Raw genomic sequence first — 24,950 nt, forward strand, 5'->3', positions numbered from 1 at the left:
GCTGTATGCTTCGGGTCCTCCTCCCTGGTTGGTGGCCAGAAATGACCCACCAGCAGTAAGCAGTTTAGGACTCGCCTTCTTCTTCTTCTTCCTCCTCTCAGACATCAGTGACCCTTCCCACACTGTCTGCTGCTCAATATTTAAAACCATTGCTTAGTTTTGTCTGTTTTTTTGTAAGAGCTATTTAAGGAAGTAGGGTAAATTTGGTTGGATGGAGTCTCTAGTACTCTCTCATGGCCAGAAGTAGTGCTACTTTTACCGTTTTTTCTTTTTTTTTGTGTGTGAATCCTTCCAGTGATAGGCTATGCATAAACAAGCATTTATATCCCCTCTTCGTTATACATACCTTTGTGTACCTTTGCTACACACTGTTGTGCACCTTACTTCTGTCACTTATCATCCTACAGGTCATTTTATATAGACTGACCTCATTTTCTTAAAAGGCAGAGTCTGCACTCCTAACCCCTACACTATTCTGCCTCAGTGAATGACAGCTGAGCTATTAGTGGCTATAATTGATGCTCGGTAAATAGTTGACGAGTTGAATAAATTATGGCAAAACTGCACACAGGTGGCTGGACTCATGTTCTGATGATGGGAGGAAACAGGATGCTCCATATTCAGTTTGGGGTCCTGAGTATTCCAGACTCTTCTGTTCTCTTCTCCCACTTCTCAGAAGAGTTTCCCCTCATCTGGTCTACGGTAGGCTGAGACATATTTAAACCTCAGGTCTTGTCTCTTCTCTCCCATTTCATAAGAATTCAGTTTATACCACAAAACCACACTGGTTCTATAAAAGAGATACACCTGTACCCATTCTGGGAGACACTGTATGATGATATGCAGTGTGCCTGGGTTGCCAGTGCCTGCCATCTAGAAGCGCAGTAAATGCTCTTTGGATGAACTTGGGATTAACTTGTATCTTGTGCAGTTGATATCTAGCTGCCCCCATCACCCCACAGAAAAGTCCTCATTGTCTAACATCTAGTTAGGACCTGTCAAAGATGAGTATATAGAGATATTCACTGGCTCATTATTTATAAAAGTAAAGCTTTGGAAATCACTAAACGTTCATGGCAACAGAACAGTTAAGTGGTGAAAGATTAGCATATGGCATTAGTATTGTCTTAGTCTGTGTGGGCTGCTATAACAAAAATACCAGGGACTCAGCAGCTTATAAACAAAAATTTATTTTGCACAGTTCTGGAGGCTGGGAAGTCTAAGACTAAGGTGCTGGCAGATTCCGTATCTGGGGAGACCCACTTCTTGATTCATAGATGGATATCTGCTTGACACATCCTCACATGGTGGCGGTAGTCGGGGGCAAGGGATCTCTCTGGGGTCTCTTTTATAAGGGCACTAGTCCCATCCATAGGACTCTGCTCTCATGACCTAATTCCTCCGAAAGATCCTACCTCTCAATACCATCACACTGAGGGTAGAATTTAACATATGAATAGGGGAGGACAATCATTCAATCTGTAGCAAGTATTTAGCTCTTAAAAATATGTATTTGTGTGTGTGTATAGGTTAACCTGGCTCCCTCAGCTGACTCTTTCCCTTACCGCGGTTTTTGGAAGCATGAGACCCAAGTTCACTATTTATCACCTATTCTGGTTCTCACAGCAACCTCATAACATTGCTTATTTGCCTCAATTTCTACAGAACAACTAGTTCCAGGCCATATGCATGTATGGAGGAAATCGGATGTAAGTTCAGGTCCTCCTGACTCTAAAACCTGAACTCCAGCTGCCCGTGCGGTTAGAACATTGTTCCCAAAGTGTGGTCTGCAGAACTCCACTCCTACTGCATGTTACAAGGAAATATCCCCTGTTCTCAGGGGATATTTGCTTTTGTTCTTGAGGTATTTGCATTTCTGTTGTGATCTCAAGTGATTTGGGGCTTACACAGTAGTTTCTAGCATCTGCCTGTGGTTGAAAGAGTTTTTTTTTTTGATAGATGGCGGCTGGACTGATACCTTGGAATTATTCTAGATTCAGTACTTGATAGGAGTATTAGGTGGCCCTTTCTACAAACTGCGTGGGTCATAGAAATTTGGAATATCAGAGTGAGAAGGACTTTAGAGAGAATAATTTAGGCCTACCCCTTCATTTTACAAATGAGGAAACTGAGGCATGGGGAGAACTACCTTATCAAACCACTTGGTTTGGTGGAGGGAGGGCTAGAACCTGGGGCCTAGGCCTCCTGACTCTTAGTACTCTTTCTTCCTTCTGTGAATAGAACTATTTTGTAAAATTTCTGGCAGTCAATTAGTGGTTTTATATATATTCTGCCCGTTGCCACTTCTCTGTGTTTTAGTTTGTGTTCTTACTCTGTGTCAGATCCTCTTCCTGATGGTGTTTGAGGTCATAGTGAGATGGCAGGTGGATCCCATAGAAAAGGGGACTAGAAAATTGAGCAGAAGGAGGCTTAGGGTATTGGGTTGTGGCCTAGCATCAACTCTGATAGGGATAACTGCACATAATTACACATTGGATTTGTGACTGAAAAACTGTGTGTACAGGTGAGACTTTACCGTTGAGTTATATCAGGGGTATATCAGAGAGTCCTGAGTTATATCAGTTGTATCAGTATCCTGAGTTATATGAGTTATATCAGATAGTCCTATTTAAAGAACTATCCTATTTAAAGACTATCAAGAACACCCTTTGCCTTATGCATTCTATTTCAAGAAATTTATCTTATAAAGACGTGCCTAGGGATCTTTTAAAACAAACATTGTAAAAAAATAACAAAAGACAATAAACAACTTAAATATCCACTGATGGGGGATGGTTATAAAACCTATGGTACACACATGCAGTTGAGAACTGCACAGTCATGAGACACAATAGGACAGACTGTATGGGCTGACATCGTGCAACCTATAAGATATATCAAGTGAAAAAATAAGGTGTTTGCATGTCTTGGTTTGGGGTCCCTTGAAAGCAGAGCCTCAAACAGAGACTTGGGTGCAGGTGGTTTATTTGGGAAATAACCCCAGAAAAAATCAGTGAGAGGGTGAAGACAGCGAGACAGAAAATGCAAAAATGACGAACAACCCCCCCAACCCCCCCAAAACAAAAAAAACCCACCCAAGTTGTATTATTGAGTTGCTGCTATAGGTAAAGGAAGCCTAAGTCCAGACCTTTGGAAAACACACAGAATGCCTGTCTCCCAGAATTGCCTATCTGTTGGCAAGAAGGAAGACTGGGGCGTTTATTAATCAAACCCAAACCCATCCTGTATTGGTTGGGGTGTTCCAGGGATTTAACTCCTGTTGCTTAAGGCTGCCTCTCCCTGTCGGCTGACTAGGCTCCTGTGACTTTGGAGAAAGTGGTAGTGTTCAAGGTGGGACTCTTGTCAGTGTACAAGGAAGGGACTGACCATGGGGGTTGCAGCAGAAATCAGAGGTGGTCTAAGGGAATATTAGGCACCAAAAAGCATCTGCTATAATAGAAATATGTCTACTTGTATATAAACAAAGTATATGTGTGCATTTGTGTGCATATATCTATATAAATATCCACATACAAATACCAGTGTAGAGGTGTATACACATATACACACAGTTTTTGAATAAGGCATGAAATCACTGGAGATTACCTTTGGGTAGAGAGATGGGGTATTTGGAGGTCTGGACATTTGATGAAAGTGTACTAATTTTTCAGTGTTTACTTGCTGTTTTTTAACCATATGAATATATTTTTTAACAATGTTTTAATTACTTTTATTGAGGTATAACTTACATATAATAAAGTGTACCTATTTTAAGTGTACACTTTAATAAATTTCCTTGAGTGTATGCACCCACACAACCCCCCCCCCCCCCAAAGTCAAGACATAGAACGTGTCCATCAAGTCCCCACTGGCTTTTTACAGTATATCCCCTCCTCTTGATCTTTTTTTACGTCGATATTTTGTTCCTTTTTAACACTGAGCTATATTCTGTTGTAGGGATATTATGCAATTTATTCACCATTCACCTTTTGATGGACTTGCAGATTGTTGTCTACTTTTGAGTTCTTATGAATAAAAGCCATCATGAAAAAGTTATGAACACTTGCAAGCAGTCTTTGTGCAGACCTACATTCACATTTTTCTTATGTAAATTTACCCAAAGGATTGCTGGGTCAGATACTATGTGAATATTTAACTTTATGAGAAATCACTGAATTTTTCCAAGTGCTGTATTATTTTGCATTTCTACCAACAAAGTATGAGATTTCTAGTTGATCTACACCCTTGCCAACACTTGGTATGGTCTCTCTTTTTAATTTTAGCTATGCTAGTGGGTGGTAGTAGTATCTGGGAGTTTTAATTTGCCTTTCCCCGATGACAATGATGTTGAGCATACTTTTCATTTGTGTATCTGCTACTTATATTTTTTCTTCTGTGAAGTGTCTGTTCAAGGTTGTTTTTTTTTTTTTGCCTATTTTTGAGTTAATATTTTATTATTAAGCTATAAGAATTTTTTTTATATATTCCAAATATAAGCCTTTTGACAGATACATGTATTACAAATATTTTTTTCTGCATTTTCTTTTTGTTTGTTTTTAATGCTGTTTTTCAAAGAATAGGAAACTTTAAATTTGATATGGTCCAATTTATCAAATTTTTTCCCTTTTGGAATAAGTGCTTTTTGTGTATTGTGCAAGAATTATTTGCCTATACTAAGATCATAACATTTTCCTTCTCTGCTTTCTTCTAGAATTTTTTAGTTTAGCATTTATATTTAGGCCAGTGATCAATATTAAGGTATTTTTGTGTATAGTGTAAGGCAATGTTCAAGGTTATTTTCTTCCTGGGATATTCAATTGTCCTGGCAACATTTGTTGAAAAATTTGCCCCATTGGATTTCTTTGGCATTTTTGTCAAAAATTAATTGACCATATATGAGTGGGCCTATTTCTGGACTCTTTGTTCTGTTCCATTGATCTATATGTCTATCCTATGTTAATAGCACACTGTCTTTATTATTGTAGCTTTATGGTAAATCTTAAAATAGTGTAGTTCTTACACTATTTTAGGCTGCAGTGTAGGAGGTAGTCTAAGTCCTCCAACTTTGTTCTTCTTTTCAAAGTTGTTTTGGCTATTTTAAGTTCTTAACATTTACATACAAATTTCACTATCAGTTTGTCAATCTCTATTAAGAAAAAACCTGGTGGCGTTGTGATTCAGATTACATTGAATCCCAATACATTGAAAAGTATTGACATCTTAATAATATTGAGTCTTTCAGTCCATAAACATTGTATATATCTTTACTTATTTAGGCCTTCTTTAGATATTTCAGTAATTATTTTGTCATTTCAGTGTAGAGGTTTAGCACATATTTTGTTAAATTTATCCAGAAGTGTTTTATGTCTTTTGATGCTATTATAAGTGGTATTTGTGGTAGCCAGCCTCCAGATTGGCCTGAAATGCTCCTTCCCTCCTGGTATTCATGCGCTTGTATAGAACCCCTCACCCTCCACACACTTTGTACCAGGGTTGATCTGTGTGACCAAGAGAGTATGACAGAAGTGACAGGAGGCCACTGCTGAGACTAAGTGATCAAAGGCACTACAGCTGTTTCATTGCTCTCTCTTGTATTGCTTGCTCTGAAATACATTGGAGCAGATCTACTGGAAGAATGGTGGTGAAGAAATGAGACCTTCATAAAGGAGAAACTGAGGCCTCTACCAGCAAGATGTGAATGAGTGATCTTGGAAGTAGATCCTTCAGATGAGTGCAGCCCTGGCTAACAGCTTGATGACAACCTCCTGAGAGACCCCGAGCTATGCTGCCCCCTGAAACTGCTCCCTGATTCCTGACTCTCCAAAACTATGTGAGATAATAAATGTTTGTTGTGTCAAGCTGCTAATTTGTAGCAATTGAAAACTAATACAGCAGTGTTTTTTTTAAAAATGAACGGTATCTACTATAATTTCTAATTCTTTGTTTCTAGAATATAGAAATTCTATTTTTTTTTATAGACTTTGTATCCTGTGTCCTTGCTGAAATCAGCTCTTTTGCAGATATTTTAGGATTTTCTGCATAGGCAATCATGTCATCTGTGACAAAGACAGTTTTACTTCTTTTCAAATATGCGTGCCTTTTATTTATTCTACTGCCTTATTAAACTGGCTAGGATTTTTAGTATAATGTTGAATAAAATGGCGAAAGCAGATATTCTTGCCTTGTTTTTGATCTTAGGGGAAAGCCACTTAGTCATTCACCATTAGTATTGGTGTCAGCTGTAGGTTTTCTGGAGCTGCTCTTTATCAGGTTGGGGAAGTTTTCGTCTGCTCTTAGTTTACTGACAGGTTTAAAAAAATGTTTCCCCCTAATTCCTGTCATCAATACTAGATTTATAGTTTTATTATAGTAACAAATACTTGTTACAGTTTGTTACAGTGAGATCTACACTCATACACAGAATTACTATATTTAAATTGATATAGAACAATATTTACATTTTTAAGTTACACTTTTGAAATTAGATGATGAAGTGTAGCTTAAGTTTTACAACATAGAAAAGAACACATGAGACAAAAATAGAGGTAACAGTAAAAATATAACTATCTGTTCTTGAGACAGCATGTGGAAATTTTTTGTCAGAAAGCTACATCTTCTCAATCGGATTGTCCAAATCATTAAAATATGGATGACTCAATATCATTTGCCAGAAACTTGTTTGTTGGGATTAACATTTAAAAAAAAAATTTTTTTTTTCAACGTTTATTTATTTTTGGGACAGAGAGAGACAGAGCATGAACGGGGGAGGGGCAGAGAGAGAGGGAGACACAGAATCGGAAACAGGTTCCAGGCTCTGAGCCATCAGCCCAGAGCCTGACGCGGGGCTCGAACTCACGGACCACGAGATCGTGACCTGGCTGAAGTCGGACGCTTAACCGACTGCGCCACCCAGGCGCCCCGGGATTAACATTTTTGAAAGCAAATCTAAGCCATTTTCAACCAAGTTTTTAATATGGGATGCTGGACTTCCTGGTTTCCACTTGGGAAATTTACTCTAAGAGTCTTCTAAAGAATCCACTTCTGCCCACCCTTCATTATTGGGGGTGCCCAAAGCTCTAAAAATCCTGAAGACTTGATAAGTTTCTGAATTCCTATGGAAAAGTGGCTTATTAGTTGCTAATTCTGCAAATATGGTCAACTGGAGTTGAATAGAGAGCTGACCCCAGCAATACTTGGGCAAAACTATACCAGAGTGTTACTACCTCATGTATATATGCTCTGACAGGTATTCCAAAAGCTCTGGCAAGGCCCAGACCAGCCAATTTAGTTGTTCCTTTGTGGCCAATAGATTTCAAGGTTTTAAGCCTCTGTGGGGAGCTATTCTAGAGGGACAAAACAACATCCCTTGAATGATTTGGTACAAACACATCCTTTTTTTTTTCCTTTTCAAATTTTTGTCTAAATTCTAGTTAACATACAGTGCAATATTGGTTTTAGGAGTAGAATTTAGTGGTTCATCATTACATACAACACCCAGTGCTCATCATAACAATTCGCTCTTTAATACCCATCACCCATCTGGCCCATCCTCCACCCACCTCCCCTCTAGCAATCCTCAGTTTGTTCTCTATCATTAAGAGTCTCTTGTGGTTTGTTTGCCTCTCTTCTCTCCTCCTCCCCCCACCCATATGTTCACCTGTTTTGCTTTTTAAATTCCACATATGAATGAAATCATATGGTATTTGTCTTTCTTTGATGGACTTATTTTGCTTAGCATAATACATTCTAGCTCCATCCACATCAGTGCAAATGGTAAGATTTCCTTCTTTTTGATGGCTGAGTAATATTCCATTGTGTGAAGATGTGAGATATATATATATATATCTCACATCTTCTTTATCCATTCATCAGTTGGTGGATGTTTGGACTCTTTCCATAGTTTGGCTATTGTTGATAATGCTGCCATAAACATCGGGGTGCATATACCCCTTTGAATCTATATTTTTGTATCCTTTGGGCAAACAACTAGTGTAATTGCCAGATTGTAGGGTAGTTCTATTTTTTTTAGGTTTATTTATTTATTTTGAGAGAAAGAGCATGTGCATGTGTGCATAAGTGGGGGAGAGGCAGAGAGAGGGAGAGACAGAATCCTGAGCAGGTCCTGCTCTATCAGCGCAGAGCCCTATGTGGGGCTCAAGCTCTCTAACCCGTGAGATTATGACCTGAGCCAAGATCAAGAGCCTGATGCTTAATCTACTGAGCCACGAGGTGCTCCACAGTAGTTGTATTTTCAACTTTTTCTTTTTTTTTTAAATTTTTTTTAACGTTTTTTTAATTTATTTTTGAGACAGGGAGAGACAGAGCATGAACGGGGGAGGGTCAGAGAGAGAGGGAGACACAGAATCGGAAACAGGCTCCAGGCTCTGAGCCATCAGCCCAGAGCCCGACGCGGGGCTCGAACCCACGGACCGCGAGATCGTGACCTGGCTGAAGTCGGACGCTTAACCGACTGAGCCACCCAGGCGCCCCTATTTTCAACTTTTTAAGCAACTCCATACTGCTTTTCACAGTGGCTGCACCAGTTTGCCTTCCCACCAATAGTACAAGAGGGTTTAGGGTTTCCCTTTCTCCTCATCCTCTCCAACACCTATTGTTTATTGTATTGTTACTTTTAGCCATTCTGACAGGGGTGAGGTGCTATTTCATTGTGGTTTTGGTTTATATTTCCCTGACGATCAGTGACGTTGAGCATCTTTCATGTGTCTGTTAGCCATCCAGGTGTCTTATTTGGAAAAGGCTCTCTTCATGTCTTATGCCCATTTCTTAACTGGATTATTTATTTTTGGGGTGTTGAGTTTGATAAGTTACTTATAGGTTTTGGATACTAACCCTTTATCAGATATGTCATTTGCAAATATCTTCTCCTGTTCGGTAGGCTGCCTTTTAGTTTTGTTGATTGCTTCCTTTGCTGTGAAGAAGCTTTTCATCTTGATGAAGTCCTAACACTTGATTTTTGGTACAAATAAGCCTTAACAAGTGAAGAATCCATGAACTGACGAGGAGTGATGGGATCCAAGTATTTCTTAAGATCCAAGGAATTCAAAGATGTGATATAACCTTGAATCCTGTATAAGCATATCTTGAAGACTGACTATATTTGAATGACAAACTTCTTTTAATAAAGAAATTTCCTGAATTATAGTACTAGGAACATCTTCCTCTTTACTTCCTAGTCTGATTTTCTTCCTGGCTACCAGTTGACTTGTAATTTTTTGTCTACCCTTATATATAATTCCATAGGTACATTCTTCAATTATCTCTATTTTAGTATAATATTCCATACTTACCCAATAAGTAATGGTGGATACTGTGATGGTGGGATTGGGAGTTAGAGGCATGGTGGAGGCAGGAATGGCAGCTAGCTTGTCTATGTCATTCTTTCTTAAACTTCCAAGTTTACCCCAAGATAAACCCCACTTCATCATCATGTATGAATTGTTTTTGAAAATATTTGATGAATACTTTTCACTTTTCTACTATTTGAGGCACATCTGCATTTCATGCATCATCAAGAGGTCAGGAGACCCTACTCCCCATTGGCTGCTGTTGGATTACAGTAGTGCCTTGGTGCCTGAACGTGGGTGGACAAGTGTGTTTTGTAACCCTCTGAGATCCTTGAGGGGAGTGTCCAGACTGAGACACATGGGAATCTTGGTGGACTATTGATAATTTCTTGCCCCCTTGTATCACTTTATTTGTTCAAATCAAATATTTGTTCAGCTTTAGTCTGGAGGAGGAGCTGAAAACTGAGATAATAAAGGGAGGATAATAAAGGGAGAAGGAGGACTATTAGTAGAAACCCCAAAATAGGGAGAACACTTAGATGCTAACTCCGCTAAAATGACAAATATTCATGATCAAAAGCATGGCTCCTAGGTGTCTTAGTCATATCTCCAGGATTGTTTTATGGTATTCCTTCTAGTTTTTCTGAGAAGTGCTTTGAAATTCCATTTTTTCCTCCATTGCCTTAAGTTTTGTGGTGTACAAGTGCCCTGGTGACAGATGAGCACACTTTTCCTTATGTGTACCAGCCCAGAAGGCAGCTGCCTGGTGGACCCACTCCTTCATCTGACTCTGGCCTATTTCCTTTTAGTGCTTTGAGCTCATTAGGAGTTTGATCAGTATTTGGTGAAAGCTCAGTGTCCCCCTTCTTTGGGACTCCAAGGAAATGGGTATGAGATACCATAAAATTTATTTTGACTTGAGAGCATTAAGACCAAGGATTAAAAAATGTCTCTTGGTCTGTCTTGGAAGCTGGGGTCACTGTCCATATGCTCTGAGCAGCGGCACTGAGACATGAGACTGGGAAAAGGAAATTTCCAGTAGATAAGAGGGTAGGAGAGAGCCTGAATGGCTCCTCTAAGTCCTGAACAACTGCCAAATTCTCAAGGAAATATGTGGAGAAGGGTGAGAACCTCTTGGCTCTCTCCCACATCCAGTCAGCTGTGGATCTTGGAGTCTGTGAAAGTCCCTCTTTTTCTCTCCATTATCCCATTTTGCATTCTCCCTCACCTTTCCCCCTCTAATCTAGACTGGAACAATCAGAAGACAAAAGAATTCTACTTAAAAACAAGTGTAGGTAGGTATTTATAGTAGGGAAATGGACTGAATAAGCCAGCTGCTAAAAATAGAAGACCTGACTTAATCCATTCAGGAAGATTGTGGCCCAATGCATTTAGGGATAAAATAAATCAATTCAGATCTAATGTTTAGAAAAAGTAGCCCAGACTGGGATAGTTGGCTTCTCATGAGAAATGATACAGATTTTCCCAAATTGGCAGAAATGGTGGGGATGAGCTTTGCAGGCAAAAGACTTGACTCTTCACCTGGATATCAGAAGATCTTCTAAAGTCTGTTTTAATTTTCTTCTGGGAAAATTGGTCTAAGCCCTCTAAGCTTTGCACTACATAAATTTCAGTCAAGCCTGCTGAACCCTTAAGGGAGTTTTGGAGCTCTGACTTGTTTGTAGAATATTAATTGTCTGTCAATTTAATGGTGGATGCTCATTCAATTTTCCCACATGTGCAGGTTCTTTGAGTGAATAAACAAATGCACAGCATTTATTGAGCACTTACTGAGTGCCATGCACCATACTAGGCTCTTCTCATGCTATTTTATTTAGGCCTCACCACAACCCTGGTGTATGCTCTCCATTTTTATGATCTACAAACCAAGGCTTAGCTAGGATTTTCCAAAGCCATGCTGTTTGTGGATAGAAGGTTGAGATTTGAACTCATTTCTAGCATTGGAGATATATACTGAGTCATACAGTGTTTATTCAGTCCTCTTGGCATTTTATATCAGTCCTCTTGGCATTTTATAGGCCCTCAGTTGGTGTTTGTTTATGATGAAGGCTTTACCTGTTTTACTTCTTCCTACTTTGAGGTCAACAGCCTACTTGCACTGTTCAACATCATGTCTACTTTATATTATCTTATATCATCTCTTCTATCAGTTAGGAATGTAAGTTGCAAAAAAAAACCCCACACCTCACCTGAACCAATGTGGTGGTTTAAAAATACGACTGCAAATTCTTTGATACTCCTCCCATTGAGAGATGGGGTCTGTGTCTCCTTTCCTTGAATCTGGTGACTACTTTGACCAACTGAGTACTGCAGAAGTGACATTGCATGATTCCTGCATGAGGCTAGGTCATAAAAAGCCATGCAACTTTCACTTAATTCTCTTGGGATGCTTGCTCTCTGTGCTGTGAAAAGCCAAAGCCATATGGAAAGGTCACATGTGAAGGGACTCTGGTCATCAGTCCCATCTGAGTCTAGTCTTTGGTTAGCTCAGCCCAAATACCAGACACATGAGTGAAGAAGCCACTTCAAAGTAGATCCTCCAGGTTTGGCTGTTCTAGTTCCTAGGTGTTTGAGGCATTCAGCTGTTTGTTTCCTCTGTAGAGGCCCCAGTCATGGTGGAGTGGAGACAAACCATTCCTGCGGGACCCCATCTGAAATCCTGACCCACAGAATCTGACGAATGTAAGGAATATTGTTACGTTTTAATTATGAGCTTCTCTTAAGTCATATATTAAAATCATATAGTGGTCTATCATTCACAATGATTGTTTTTAAACTATTTATTTGTTTATTTATTTTAAATTCCAGTGTAGTTAACATAAAGTGTTATGTTAGTTTCAGGTGTACAATACAGTGATTCAACAATTGTATACATTACTCAGTGCTCATCACAATAAGTGTACTCTTAATCCCCATCACCTATTTCACCCATCCCTCCCAGCCACCTCCCCTCTGGTAACCATCTGTTTGTTCTCTAGAGTTAAGCATTAAAAATTATTTTTAATCTACCAGCTGACAGCTCAGTTAGGTCCTCCTTGGATTATGTGGAAACCATAATCCAATGATGTTTTTCTGTCACCATGTTTTGGGTTAGCTTGTTACACAGTAAGAGTAACTGGAATATCCAAAGTGGTTCAACTAGATGATGAGTTTTGAAAACAGACGATGCTGATTACTTCTCTGGGAAGCTTCTCAGTGTCCAATTCAGCACTGAGAACATCAGTTCTGTTTAATATGTTTACTTATTGTTGGGATGAGGACTGGATATTGTATGGAAACCAATTTGACAATAAATTATATTAAAAAATGTTTACTTATTGAAGAAAGAGGAGAAGGAGGAGGTTTTCCAGAGCAGAGGTCTTCAGAATTTTTTCCTTGCATGTCCCCTGAAAGGATTTTGAGAGACAATGTACCCCCTTGCATGTTTTTAACTTGATATCTACAGTTTCCCATTATAACTTTACATAGTTGCAAAGAGTGTAATTTTTGGCATATTGTAAATACTGACATTTAAGAATAAACCTTTGTTTGCTCTTTTTCAATTCCCAATGAAGTCTAAATATCATCATACTACTACCTTCGGTTTATAAATACCCAAACAAGATTTTCTTCAGTAGTCAGACATTTTTACATCATTTCTTTTCTCCTTAACTTACATTTTCATTCTGCTTTCCCCACAGAATTTTATCCTAATGTAATATATTTTTATGCTTGAAAGTTTTTTATTGATTTCTGTATCATACTTCTCTGCAACAATAACATGCATATAAATTGAAATAGCATTTGAAAATATTTCACGTGACTAAAAGGCTTTAAGTATTGAAACATTTCTTCTGGATTGAATTATCGTTATAATTATTATTACTATGCAGTTGAGAAACACATAAATATACATTTTAATATATAATTATTAAATATAAAAAGTGAAATTCATTAGAAATGCATCTGTAGGGGATGGATAGGAATTTTAAAAATTATTTCATCTACCTGTAGATGAATATTACTTACTGCTAGAATGAGACAAGTTTACTTACAATCCTATTTTTTGTTTATTAAGACACAAGTGCTGAAAATGTTCACATAAGTAGATGGAAAATGTTCATAGCAGTAGATGGAAATATAAGGAATATTTCTTTATCTGAATTATTTTGAGTATGTTGAAGTCATATATTAAAATCACATTGTGATTTATCATCAAAAATTATTTTTAGCGATCTATCAGTTGATAGTTCAGTTAGATCTTTCTTGGATTATGTTGAAAACATGTGACTTGGAAAAGGACAGGTAACCAGTCATTTGAGTTGTTCACTTGCAAATGGCCTTGTTACCCGCTCATTAGAGACATTCACATGAGTATGTCTATTTACACCCTCTGTTTGGAGCCCTGGAAGGTTATACTCCAGGCCGGATCCTATTAAGGTTTGGGATGAGTGAGAACTATGTCTTTCTTTTGATCAGTGGGAGGAAGACTTCCGTGAAAGAGAAGGTCAGGAAAGAGAACTTGCCTGATGCCCCCAGTTCAGGCAGATCAATTTGAGGATAGTCTGCCAGAAAACTGAGGGTTTGGAAATTGATCCTCATAAATCTATCAGTGCTCCCAAACCAAGTCTGCTTATACTCCCAAGGGTCTGTGTACCCCAATTTGAAGACCGCTATTCCGAAGGCTGCTAAAACCGTAAAGATATTGACACTCTCAGAAGGGATAGACTTGCTTGAGTTTCTTCCAGGATATTGGTTCTCAGTGAGCTGCTCTGTGCTAAGTGCTTTATAGGGAATGTGTCACTGAGTTCTGAGAACAACTTGCAGATGAGGATGCAAGGGTTAAAGGAAGTAGCAGCCATCAAGTATCAGATCTGGGGTTCAAGCCCCAGGCTGTGGGTTTACAGAATCTGAGCTCTTCAGCCTCTGTGTTAAATGGTGTAGCCCAGTGGGTATCATGAGCACAGCTCTTCATGTGAGCTGTTGCCTGGACTGCTGTTACTTTTATTTTTGTCTCCTCCTTGGTAAGTTTCTCCAAAGCAGTGGTTCTCAAACACACATGGCTGGGCCACACCTCCACTATTTCTGATTCAGTAGGTGTGGGTGAGGCTGAGAGTATGCATTTCTTATAAGGTCTGGGAAGCACACTTGGAGAATCACATCTCGAAAGCATGTCCAGCCTCATGGGAGAGATTCCATTTCTAATGCATTTGGGGACTGATGTTTTTCCTTTAAATTTCTTTTAGGGCTGAGGTTTTTGGCTGCCTTGAGGCGAGTATATGTAGCTATGCACATTGCATGTATATTTCAACACCGGAAGCGACTTTGGAAAAACTTGTGCTGCAGGAATTTTTGCCAGAGATTAAAAAAAAAGTTTATTTATTTCTTTTTGAGAGAGAGAAAGAAAGAGAGAGAATCCCAAGCAGGCTCTGCACTGTTAGGGCTTGACTCACAAACCATGAGATCATGACCTGAGCCAAAATCAAGAGTCGGATGCTCAACCCGCTGAGCCACCCAGGTGCCCCCCAAGATATACATTTTAAATTGAGACTACTATACATGTGTACACACACACACACACACACACACACACACACGCAGACACTTAGTGGAAGCAATACTTATTATCATGTGTGGTGCATTCTTATATCTTCTATTTCACTTAAAAAATACCATTAACCATGCACCCCAATGTTTATAGCAGCACTATCAACAATAGCCAAAGTATGGAAAGAGTCCAAATGTCCATCAATGGATGAATGGATAAAGAAGATGTGGTGTATATATATACCTGAATGTTACTCAGCAATCAAAAAGAATGAAATCTTGCCATTTGCAACTATGTGGATGAAACCGGAGGATATTTCGCTAAGCGAAATTAGTCAGAGAAAGACAAGTATCATATGACTTCACTCATATGAGGACTTTAAGAGACAAAACAGATGAACATAAGGGAAACAAAAATAATATAAAAGCAGGGAGGGGGACAAAACATAAGAGACTCTTAAAAATGGAGAACAAACAGAGGGTTACTGGAGGGGTTGTGGTGGGGGGGGATGAGCTAAATGGGTAAGGGGCATTTACTCCTGAAGTCATTGTTGCACTATATGCTAAATAATTTGGATGCAAATTAAAAAATAAGATAAAATAAAAACACTGTTAACCCCCTCATACATTTTACCATCTACTAAGGAGAAAGGACTGGCAATTTGATAAAACAACTGCCTTAGGAGAATTTCTTCTTTAATGTACACACACACATTCCATCCATAGATATGTTAATATCGCCAGGTAGGCTTTGCATGTCTTTGCCCTGACTGTAAAAGACAGGCTCATTTTCTCATTTTCAAGTTCTTGAGTGGTTACATTCTGGTCAAGAGAGACAGTTTCTCCTGTTCCAGGGCTGGATACATCTCTGGGCTGGGGCTGGCCTTGAGATTTGTGCTTCTTTCTGGTGGGTGCAACTCTTCCATGAAGCTCTAACTTTCTCAGGGCTGGGTCGACTGGAGCTGCCACCTGAAAGTAACTGTGTCAAAGGCCGTGTGCCATTTGGGCAAAGTTTGGACTTGGCTAACATAATGCTGTCTTTACGGCCTCTTGGTTTGAATCCTTCCACCTAAGGTTGATGGGTGCCTGCTGTGGGAGGGCCTTGGTCTTACCCTGCCCCTTGGCCCATCAGATATAAGTCATCACCACTCCTCCTCCTGACATGGGGCTTTGGCTCTTGGGCCCCAATTCTACAAGGGGAGAACTTCTGCTGGCATACCCATATTCCTGAGTTTTTGGTGTCTGCAAGGGTGAGCAGGAAAAAGTGTCTTGAAGCTGGAGAACTGTGATGGGCTGGGCTGTGCTGTGGTTGAAGGAGAGGGTAGTGGAGCGTGTCCTGAAGTGGGTTTTAGAACTGTAAACTCTAGACAGTGGTGCCTTTTGAAACAGATGTGCCTGAGCTCCATTTGCTGCTCTGGATCTGGTACCACTCTCAACTTTGTTGAGTGAGTGGTAAGGATAGAATTCTTGGGTAATTTTCTTTTCAAGTCACCAGCTTGGTTCTTTTCAAAGCTTGTGTATAAATGCCACCTGTGATACTAATTCAAGTCCAAGGAAAGGAAGGAAAAAGGTTACAGGGCCAGGGGAACTTAATATGTCAATGATATACTAAAAACTCCCGCTACTATTTATTGGGGGAGGGGGGGTGTCTCTGAGCTTTGACACCTGTGGATTCCACCCTCTGACTCAAAATGGTAGCTGTGTCTTTGCTATTATAGCTTGTGTCCACTATTCATCTTTGTTGTTCAAACATTTTAAACTCCATTCCATTGTTTCTTGGAAATGCTAGAGCTAGTTTTCCTAAACCATGGCCATTCAGGGCTCTTGTTTTTTCTGGCTTTAGACAGCGAATACCTCCATCTGTCTTCCCACATTCCTTTTGTCCTTGTGTTCCCCATCAATTTCAAAAATGTTAGAGCATTAGTATATTCCCCCAAAGAGTAGTGCAGACTCTTACAATTTGCTTATTCTGTATATTTTCACATTTTCCAAGTATTCCCTAGTCTATTTGTTGTCAATAGTTATTTTTGCAAAGTCTTCATAATTTCCAAATTATTTAAATCTGTATCTTGCCCTCCCACCTTTCCTTTTTGTACTTTGCCTATTCAAGCAGTGGGTCCTAGATTTTTGGATTTCATGCAGTAAATGTTTTTTGTTTTTGTTTTTGTTTTTGTTTTTTTAAAGGAAGTCAGGGTAACTTACATAGGATTGCTATCTTTATATTTTTTTCAAATAAAGACAACCACTGTTTGCATATCTTTGCCCTGAATGAACAACATCTTCATGAAAGAAGATGCCCAGCGGAAACCCAGTAGATATCAGTTGCCTTCATGGAGATATGGTCTTACAGAAGCTCTGTTTCCTCACTGATTCCAGTTCACTGCAATCTCTTGGGCACCTGCCGTGTGCTCAGCACTCTGGTGGACACCAAAGAAGGATTAGACTTTGGCATTTATACCCAGGGACCCACAGAGGAGACAAAACAAGCAGCTGTGTAGAGCTGTAACTTCTGGGTCTATCTTTCCCTGAGACTGTGAACTTCTTACAGGGAAAGATCATATCCTGTGTCTCTGTGTCCCACTGCACTGGTGTCTTATATCATACATGCTCTATCAATGTTTGCTCGCTGAAAATGAGTTACAGGACAGCACAAGATCAAATATATATAGATGTTCAGCTGTAGTCAATCATGCACCCCTGCTAACAGTGCTGTACCATGAACAGTTGTAGTCAATCATGCACCCTTGCTAACAGTATTGTACCATGAATTGTAGGATAGAGCAGGAAGGTTAAGGTTCACAGCTGACTCCAGTTGACAGGAAGACTTCATGGAAGGAGTTGATGAGATTTGAGAAGGGCCCTCATGAGTGAGCAGAAGTCACATGACCTGATAGTAAAAACTGGGAAAGCAGTAAGAGGTTGGAAAGCAGCTTGAGGCCCAGGTGATACTATTCAGGAGAGGTCATGTCTTTGTTTTGCAGGCTAATTGCTTACTTGGAGTTTATTTGGTAACATGGCGTGGTGATGATGCCAAAGAACTGTTTAGGGCAGTGGTTCAAAGTTGGAGGTGATTCTCCTCCGTTCCCCACTCCTCACCCCCACCCTCTGCCCCAAGGGACATTTGGCAAAATCTGGAGACATTTTTGGTGCTCCTGGCATATAATTCTGGAATATGGTAGAGGCTAGGGATGCTATTCAACACCTTACAATGTACAATGTACACCTTCCCCCACTAAATAATTGGCTGGCCCAGTGTCAACAGTGCTATTGTTTAGAAACCCTGATGTAGAGTGATTTGATAAGGAAAAAGGAAACAAATATAGTGCTATATGACCACAGCAGTGCCTGGATGCCACTGCTGCTATAACAAGGTAACACTTAACCTCTCTCCTCTCCAAGGGGCTTACCTTTCCCGACCAGTTCCTATCCTACTTTTCTTCTTGTCTTGCGTTGCCAAATGTCCTTCTCTTCTCTTATTGTGCCCTCCCTCTCTTTGGCTGAGTATCTCTAGAACTTCTCTTGGCCTCCTGCAAGTCCAGACCTCAGAGATACCCAGGACACTCTGGAAGATTGCCCAGGAATAGAATTTGGAGCTGAACCCAAGCTGTCTTGGCCCAAGATATATCTTTACCTTCATGTCATCTAGGCTAAAAGTCCTTCTGTTAAGCCTCATGGTTATGTATTTATTCAGAGGACGTTTTGGCTTGCTCACATTTCTAACCTGATGAATCCACTTTTGGCTTCTCTTTTTTTCTCTCAGGTGTGCCATAGGGATATTTACTGACCTTAGGAATGACAGCAGGGTATAGAGAGGTATGTATTCTTGTAATGTTGATTCTCTATACATTAGTAAGTACTCTTTGAAAAAAAGAGTTCAGAGTGGAATCTAGAAACAGAAAAAAACCAAACCAACCTAACAAACAAAAACCAAACGCATGGATACAGAGAACAGGTATGTGGTTGCCAGAGATGGGGTAGGGAGGGGATCAGGGTGAGTGAAATAGAGTAAGGGGTGAAAAAATACAAATTCCCAGGTCTAAAATAAGTAAGTCAAGGGGATGTAATACATAGCATGGGGACTATAGTTAACAATACTGTATTGTATGTGTGAAAGTTGCTATGAGAGTAGATCTTAAAAGTTTTCATCGCAAGGAAAAAATTATAATTATGGGTGATGATGGATAGTAACTAGGTTTATTGTGGTGATCATTTAACAATATATACAAACATTGAATGATTATGTTGTACACCTGAAACTAATATAGTATTATGTCAATTATATATAAGTTAAATTAAAAAGTTCAGAAAAAATATTTCAGTGGCCACTTATGTCTAGGACACTATTGGGTTAAATAGCTATTTTATTGCAAGACTTCTCCAAGCCTTTATTATGCATATGGGCATTTTGAATTTCCAAGGGGAAGACATGGTATTCTATATTCTCAAACTTAACTGACCACAGGACACCTTTTGTATAGCACAAATGGATAACTTAGTTTGGGAAGCATTATTATAGTGGAAAAGTATGGACTTCAGAGCTATGTCTCCTGAATTCAAATCTCTGCCTCAATCATTGAGTAACTCATTTCATTGGATAAGGTACTTAACTCTTTGAAGCCTCAGCTGCCTCATCTGGAAAATATAGTCATAGGCAAAGAATACGTCCCTCACAAAGTATTGGGTGTTACCTCCCAACCTCATGCTGCCATTATTTGTCATGTGGTTCTGCAATTTATTGTTGACATGAATATTTTTTTCCTATTGGACTAAAATCATTGAAGGCCTGGATGGTATCTTATGTTTGTATTCTCAGTTCTTCCCCAAGTTCTGGTACATCATGGTGCTCAATAAATGTTAATTGAATGAATCAATGGGTAATATATATATTGTGCCTTATACAGCCTCAGTGAATGTTAGTTCTTGCCTAGCTCCTTCCTTTATTCTTTCTCAGTGGGTAAAAGTTTTTTGGAAGAGACAGGACAGAGGTGGAATGGGGTGATGAAGTGATGGTGACTTTGACTTTGACATTTTGATTGGCTAAAAAGGCTGAATGAGGACCCATGCTTTGTGCCTGTGACAGTTAGCCAATGTACATCAGAGGCTTGCTTAAGGAAGGGATGCTTGTTTATTTGTAACTTCATACCACAGAATGGCATTGGTTAGGTCTCATCTGGAGCATTCTATTCAATTTGGGACATCAACTATTAGGAAGGAGGGGATATTGATTTCTTCAGTATCCCTAATGCTGACAGCTTCTTGAAAGGACTATGGAGGAGGCTCAAAGAGACATTCACAGCTGATGAGGGTCTTCCTGGAAGGGTACTGGAACATCTGGGTGTCCGCAATTATGATAACAGTGAAGGAAATGGTAATATGACAGGGACACATTTTAACCTTCTTCTAAAAAGCAGCGTGTCATAAAGAAAAATACTTTGGACTGGCGTACCAAACCTGGGTTTCAGCATCTGTATGACTGTGAGTGAGTTTCCTGCCCCCTGGGTCTGAGTTTCCTTGTCTCTAAAATGAAGGCTTGGGGGTCACCTGGCTGGCTCAGTCAGTGGAGCATGTGATTCTTGATCTTGGGGTTGTAGGTTTGAGCCCCACGTTGGGTGTGGATATTACTTTAAAACATCTTTAAAAATAAGATAAATTGAAGGTTTGGGGGGCACCTGGGTGACTTAGTCCGTTAGCTGTCCAACTTCGGCTCAGGTCATGATCTCCCGGTTTGTGAGTTCGAGCCCTGCATCGAGCTCTGTGCTGGCAGCTTGGAGACTGGAGACTGCTTTGGATTCCATGTCTCCCTCTCTCTCTGCCCCTCCCCTGCTCTCTCTCTTTCTCTGTCTCTCAAAAATGAATAAACGTTAAAAATTTTTAAAAAATGAAGGTTTGGGACTGCAATATGTTTGTTGGTCTCTTTGGATTTGATAAGGCATAACTCTGAAACATTTGAGGGCATATTGGAGAAGGGAGTCTAGACTTCAAATTTTTTTCTGGGGTTTCAGAGGACAGAACTGAGATCAGAGTTCTGAGTTCTCTAGGCGAGAAAAGAAGAGGCCAATTTGCTGCTCAATGAAAAAAAGTCATTTCATAGGGAGGGAGAGTGTGGACAAGTCCTATTACCAGAAGTGCCTCCAGAGCCACCTGCTTGGGCTGTTCTAGAGATGAACTTTAAGAACCTTGCCTTCAATTGTTTTAAGTAAACATTTTATTTTAGAATACTTCTAGATTTACAGAAAATTTGTGAAGATAATACAGATAATTCCCATATACCCTCCATCTAGTTTCCTCTAATATTAACATTTTACAGTAATATGGTATATTTATTATAATTGATGAACTGATTAGGAAATACCGTTGTTGACTAGAGTCCACTCTTTATTCAGATTTCCTTAGTTTTTTACCTAATATCCTTTTTCTGTTCCAGGATCCCATCTAGAATATCCCATTACATTTATATTCCTCTTGGCTGTGACAATTTCTCAGACTTTCCTTGTTTTTGACAACCTTGACAGTTTTGAGGTGTTCTGGTCAGGCATTTTGTGGACTGTCCCTCCATTGGGGTTTCTCAACAGTAGACTGGGGTTGTGGGTTTTTGGGAGGAAGACCACGGAGGTGAAGTGCCCTTCTCATCAGATCATGTCAATATGATTTATCACTAATAATGCTGACCTTGACCATGAGGCTGAGATAGTGTTCATCAGGTTTCTCCAATGTAAAGTTATTATTATTTTTGTCCCTTTTTATACTGTGCTCTTTGGAAGGAAGTCATTAGGCACACCAACACTGATGAAGTAGGAGGTTATGCTCTACCTCCTTGGGGAGAGTCCTCAGTTTTTAATGAAAAAAAAAAAAAAAAAACTATTTTGACTTTTGCTTGCCTGCCAGGTCTCATGACAAGCCCTAGGCTCAAGTGAGCCCCATCTCATTTCTTTGTCTGAGTGAGACAGCTAATCAAGGCATGGGGATTTACTTAAGCTAACAAATGATTATCCTTCCCCATAGAAGGGTTATCCGAATGCTGAATTTTCTAATCACTCTCTCTCTGCTTCTCCCAAGCAGCGATCTTGAGAGGTGAGACGAATCTATCTGAAATGATGGCTGCATCTACTGAGGAATCCTGGAGTCTGAGGAAGAGTGAGGGCAGACACTTACAAAAACGGAGGGAGTGGGGCACACACACATCTGAAGTGGCCTGAAGGGAAACAATGTGGGTAAGAGGGAATTAACAGGAAGTTTGATCTATGGGTCTAATTGAAATTTCTCAGTCTGTGCTATCCTTCAGCATTTCTTCTGGAAGACTGCTTGTACCTCTGCTAATGGGGGTTGAGGAGAAATGTTTATCTTGGGGCAGTGGCTGGAAGGAAAGGCTGCTTGGATGGAGTTTCTTGGCCTCTGTTCTCAACTGACTGCCATTATCCTCCAAATCAGGCTTTTGCCAGCCTTGTTTTCTCTTATGCTCATACCTAGAGTTGATGTTTGTGATCAAGACTGCCATTAACTGGCTGTGTGATCTTTGACCTCCCACTCCTCATTGGTAAAGTAATGTTAGTTTACTTTACTTTACTTTAGTTAGTTTGAACCAGAAAGGAGAAGTATAGGCACTGGTGATGCTTTACTCCTTTTCACACTTTTGGCAGATATTGCTAGCTGGTCACACCGCTCTCTCCTGCTGAGCACACATATGGCCTCAGAATGCTTCTCATCACAGTGTTCTACATATTAGTTATATATCAGTTGAGGTGGGCAAGCCAGTCAGTGATTTGGGGCCTGTGTACGTATGTGTGCCAGGCACTGTGCTAGACACTGGGTGTACACGGCGGATAAAAGAGATATGGTCCCTGCCTTTGTGGAGCTTATAGTTAGTAAGGCCTTTAATAAAAGTCACGTGTGTATTCCTGTAGCTCTCTGTACAGTTGAGGGAAGTCAAAGTCATCTGATGGTAGGAGAGGTAGGAAGCAGATTTTATTAAGTACGTTGGGTAAGGTTCAAATGTATTTTCTCATGTAATCCGCACAGCCACCCTCTAAGTGGGGTAGCAGAGAAAGTTGCCCAAGTGCCAAGATTGGTAAGTGGTAAAGCAGATACTGGATCTTTGGTCAGTGTGATGCCAACAGCAATGGTTTTTATACCATGCCTCACTCGTGGTACCCAGCCTTTCTGTTCTTCAATAAGGAGGGTGTCTTCAGTGAGGAAGGAGGGAGGTTAGAGTCCATGCAAGGGAGAAAGTAAAGGCTGGACCTGTTTAGTGCTGACCTGTACTTGCTGGAGGCTCTGGCTGAGACTGCTGTGTGGGGCTGATGCTGTCAGCTCAATGGCACAAAGCTCTGGCTAGAATGATGCTGTAAATGAGCCCAGCCCAGAGAATGTACCTTCTCTTGCCCCCCTGGATCATTTATCATATCATATCAGCCCCTATTTCTTCCTAGGCGTACCTTGCACTTTCAGTGTAGCCAATCCTTTCCTGGTTTCTAAGCTGCTTAAAGCTCTACGATTTCTCCCTATGCTCTTGTGCTGCCTTGAGATGGGTGGTGCCCTGGGGAGATGTGTTTAGGGAAGAAGAGGAAAGTGGCAAATATAGGCACAGCCAGGTTGAGCTTGCTCTCCTGGATGTAGCTCTGCTCCAAGCCTAGACTTTTGTTAGGACCTGAGCACCCAGCCCAGCCTTGTACAGTTCTCATGCCTTGCACAAAGCTTTCCACAAGAACTTTGCAATTAAGCTGCTGAATGCCAGAGCTTCATTCAGAGACTAATGATGTTCAGTATTTGGAGATCCAGAAAGTCCTCCATCAGTGGCAGGTTCAAGCTGGGTGTAATAAAGGATTTTCCTGAAAAAGAAATAGGGAAGAAAATTCCTAAGGCTTCGTTCAGATATTTCCAGAGACTACAAAGTCTCCCTTTTCCCATAGAGAAGCTCTCCTTTTCTTCTTTTCCTAAATAATTTAGTGAACTATGGAAATCTCTCCTCTCTTTTAAGTGAACTAACCATCCCAACTGGTCCCAGTTGTTTTTAGTTTGGTTTTCCTGAGAATAAAGCTTGAAGCAAAGACTTATGTGCAGGTAGGGATATGGAAGGGATAGTGGATGGTGGGTGTGCTGCTTAGAACTTCTGCAGGAATACAGGGCTGGGAGGCGGGGCCAACATGGCGGAGAAGTAGGTGGATGGGAAGTTCCCTCGTCTCTCAAACACACCAGTGTTGAGGCCAAAGGACTTTGAACTCCAAGAGTCCAGGCAGCAAAGTGATAGAGACGCTTCCAGGGACCCACCGGACAACCTGACGGGCGATAGGTGCGTGATTGCGAACTGGGAGAGATAAAACGAATGGAGGGGAGGGATTCCCTTCTGCGCAGAGACAAAGGGAAGAGAAAGAGAGGCTGGGGAAGCGTAGGACTGTATCTGGACAGGAGAAAAGCCACAGACCGGGACGGAGAGGGATCCCATCTCTAACTGCAGGGCTTTCTCCCAGCGGGGCTGGCTGCCCTGTTCCCGCACCTAGGGAGGCGGGGTGGGGGCAGCTCCAACTCGGTAACTAGTTCAGAGGCACAGTCTGCTGTGGGAGAAAGTAATCCCCTCCCTGCAGTGCTGTGGGAAGAAGGTATATATCCACTCTCTGAAACCAGGGCGAACAGAGTGGGAACCTTAAAGACATAGCAGTTTAAGTCCCAGCCGAGCGCCAGGAAGGCAGGGAGTCGGAGCAGCTGGACAAACCCCGCAAGGCGGCTGGGCAACTTTTTGCCGCAACAGGGGCACATGGAGAAGGACCCTTTAAGACATCGCGGTTTAAGTCCCAGCCAAGCGCCAGGGAGGCACGGGAGTCAGCGGAGCAGGGCAAACCGCCTCATTCGCTCCCGTCGCACAGTGAGGACAGCTTGAACAGACTGGTTTGGGACACCGAGTCCGTGGAGAAGAGACTGGGGTGTCGCCATTTTTCTCTGGGAACCGGCAGCGGGGCCCACAGTGGAGGTGGCCATGGCTACACCAAACCACGCCCCTCCGTCCATGGTAACCGTGTATCTACTGGAGCGGAGGTGTCTTGAGGCTGACGAAGCAGACAGCCCCTCCTCCAGACCAGCACTGTTGCATTGCCTGATTTAATTCTC

General features: G+C 40.8%; 1 pseudogene; it reads right to left on the reverse strand.

Annotated features, from left to right (window-relative positions):
* Positions 1–2,315: 2,315 nt before the first annotated feature.
* LOC123583740 lies at positions 2,316–9,302 on the reverse strand (annotated as a pseudogene).
* Between the last annotated feature and the right edge of the window lie 15,648 nt (positions 9,303–24,950).

The sequence above is a fragment of the Leopardus geoffroyi genome, chromosome B3 (genome assembly GCF_018350155.1).
Source record: "Leopardus geoffroyi isolate Oge1 chromosome B3, O.geoffroyi_Oge1_pat1.0, whole genome shotgun sequence".
Classification (NCBI taxonomy): domain Eukaryota; kingdom Metazoa; phylum Chordata; class Mammalia; order Carnivora; family Felidae; genus Leopardus; species Leopardus geoffroyi.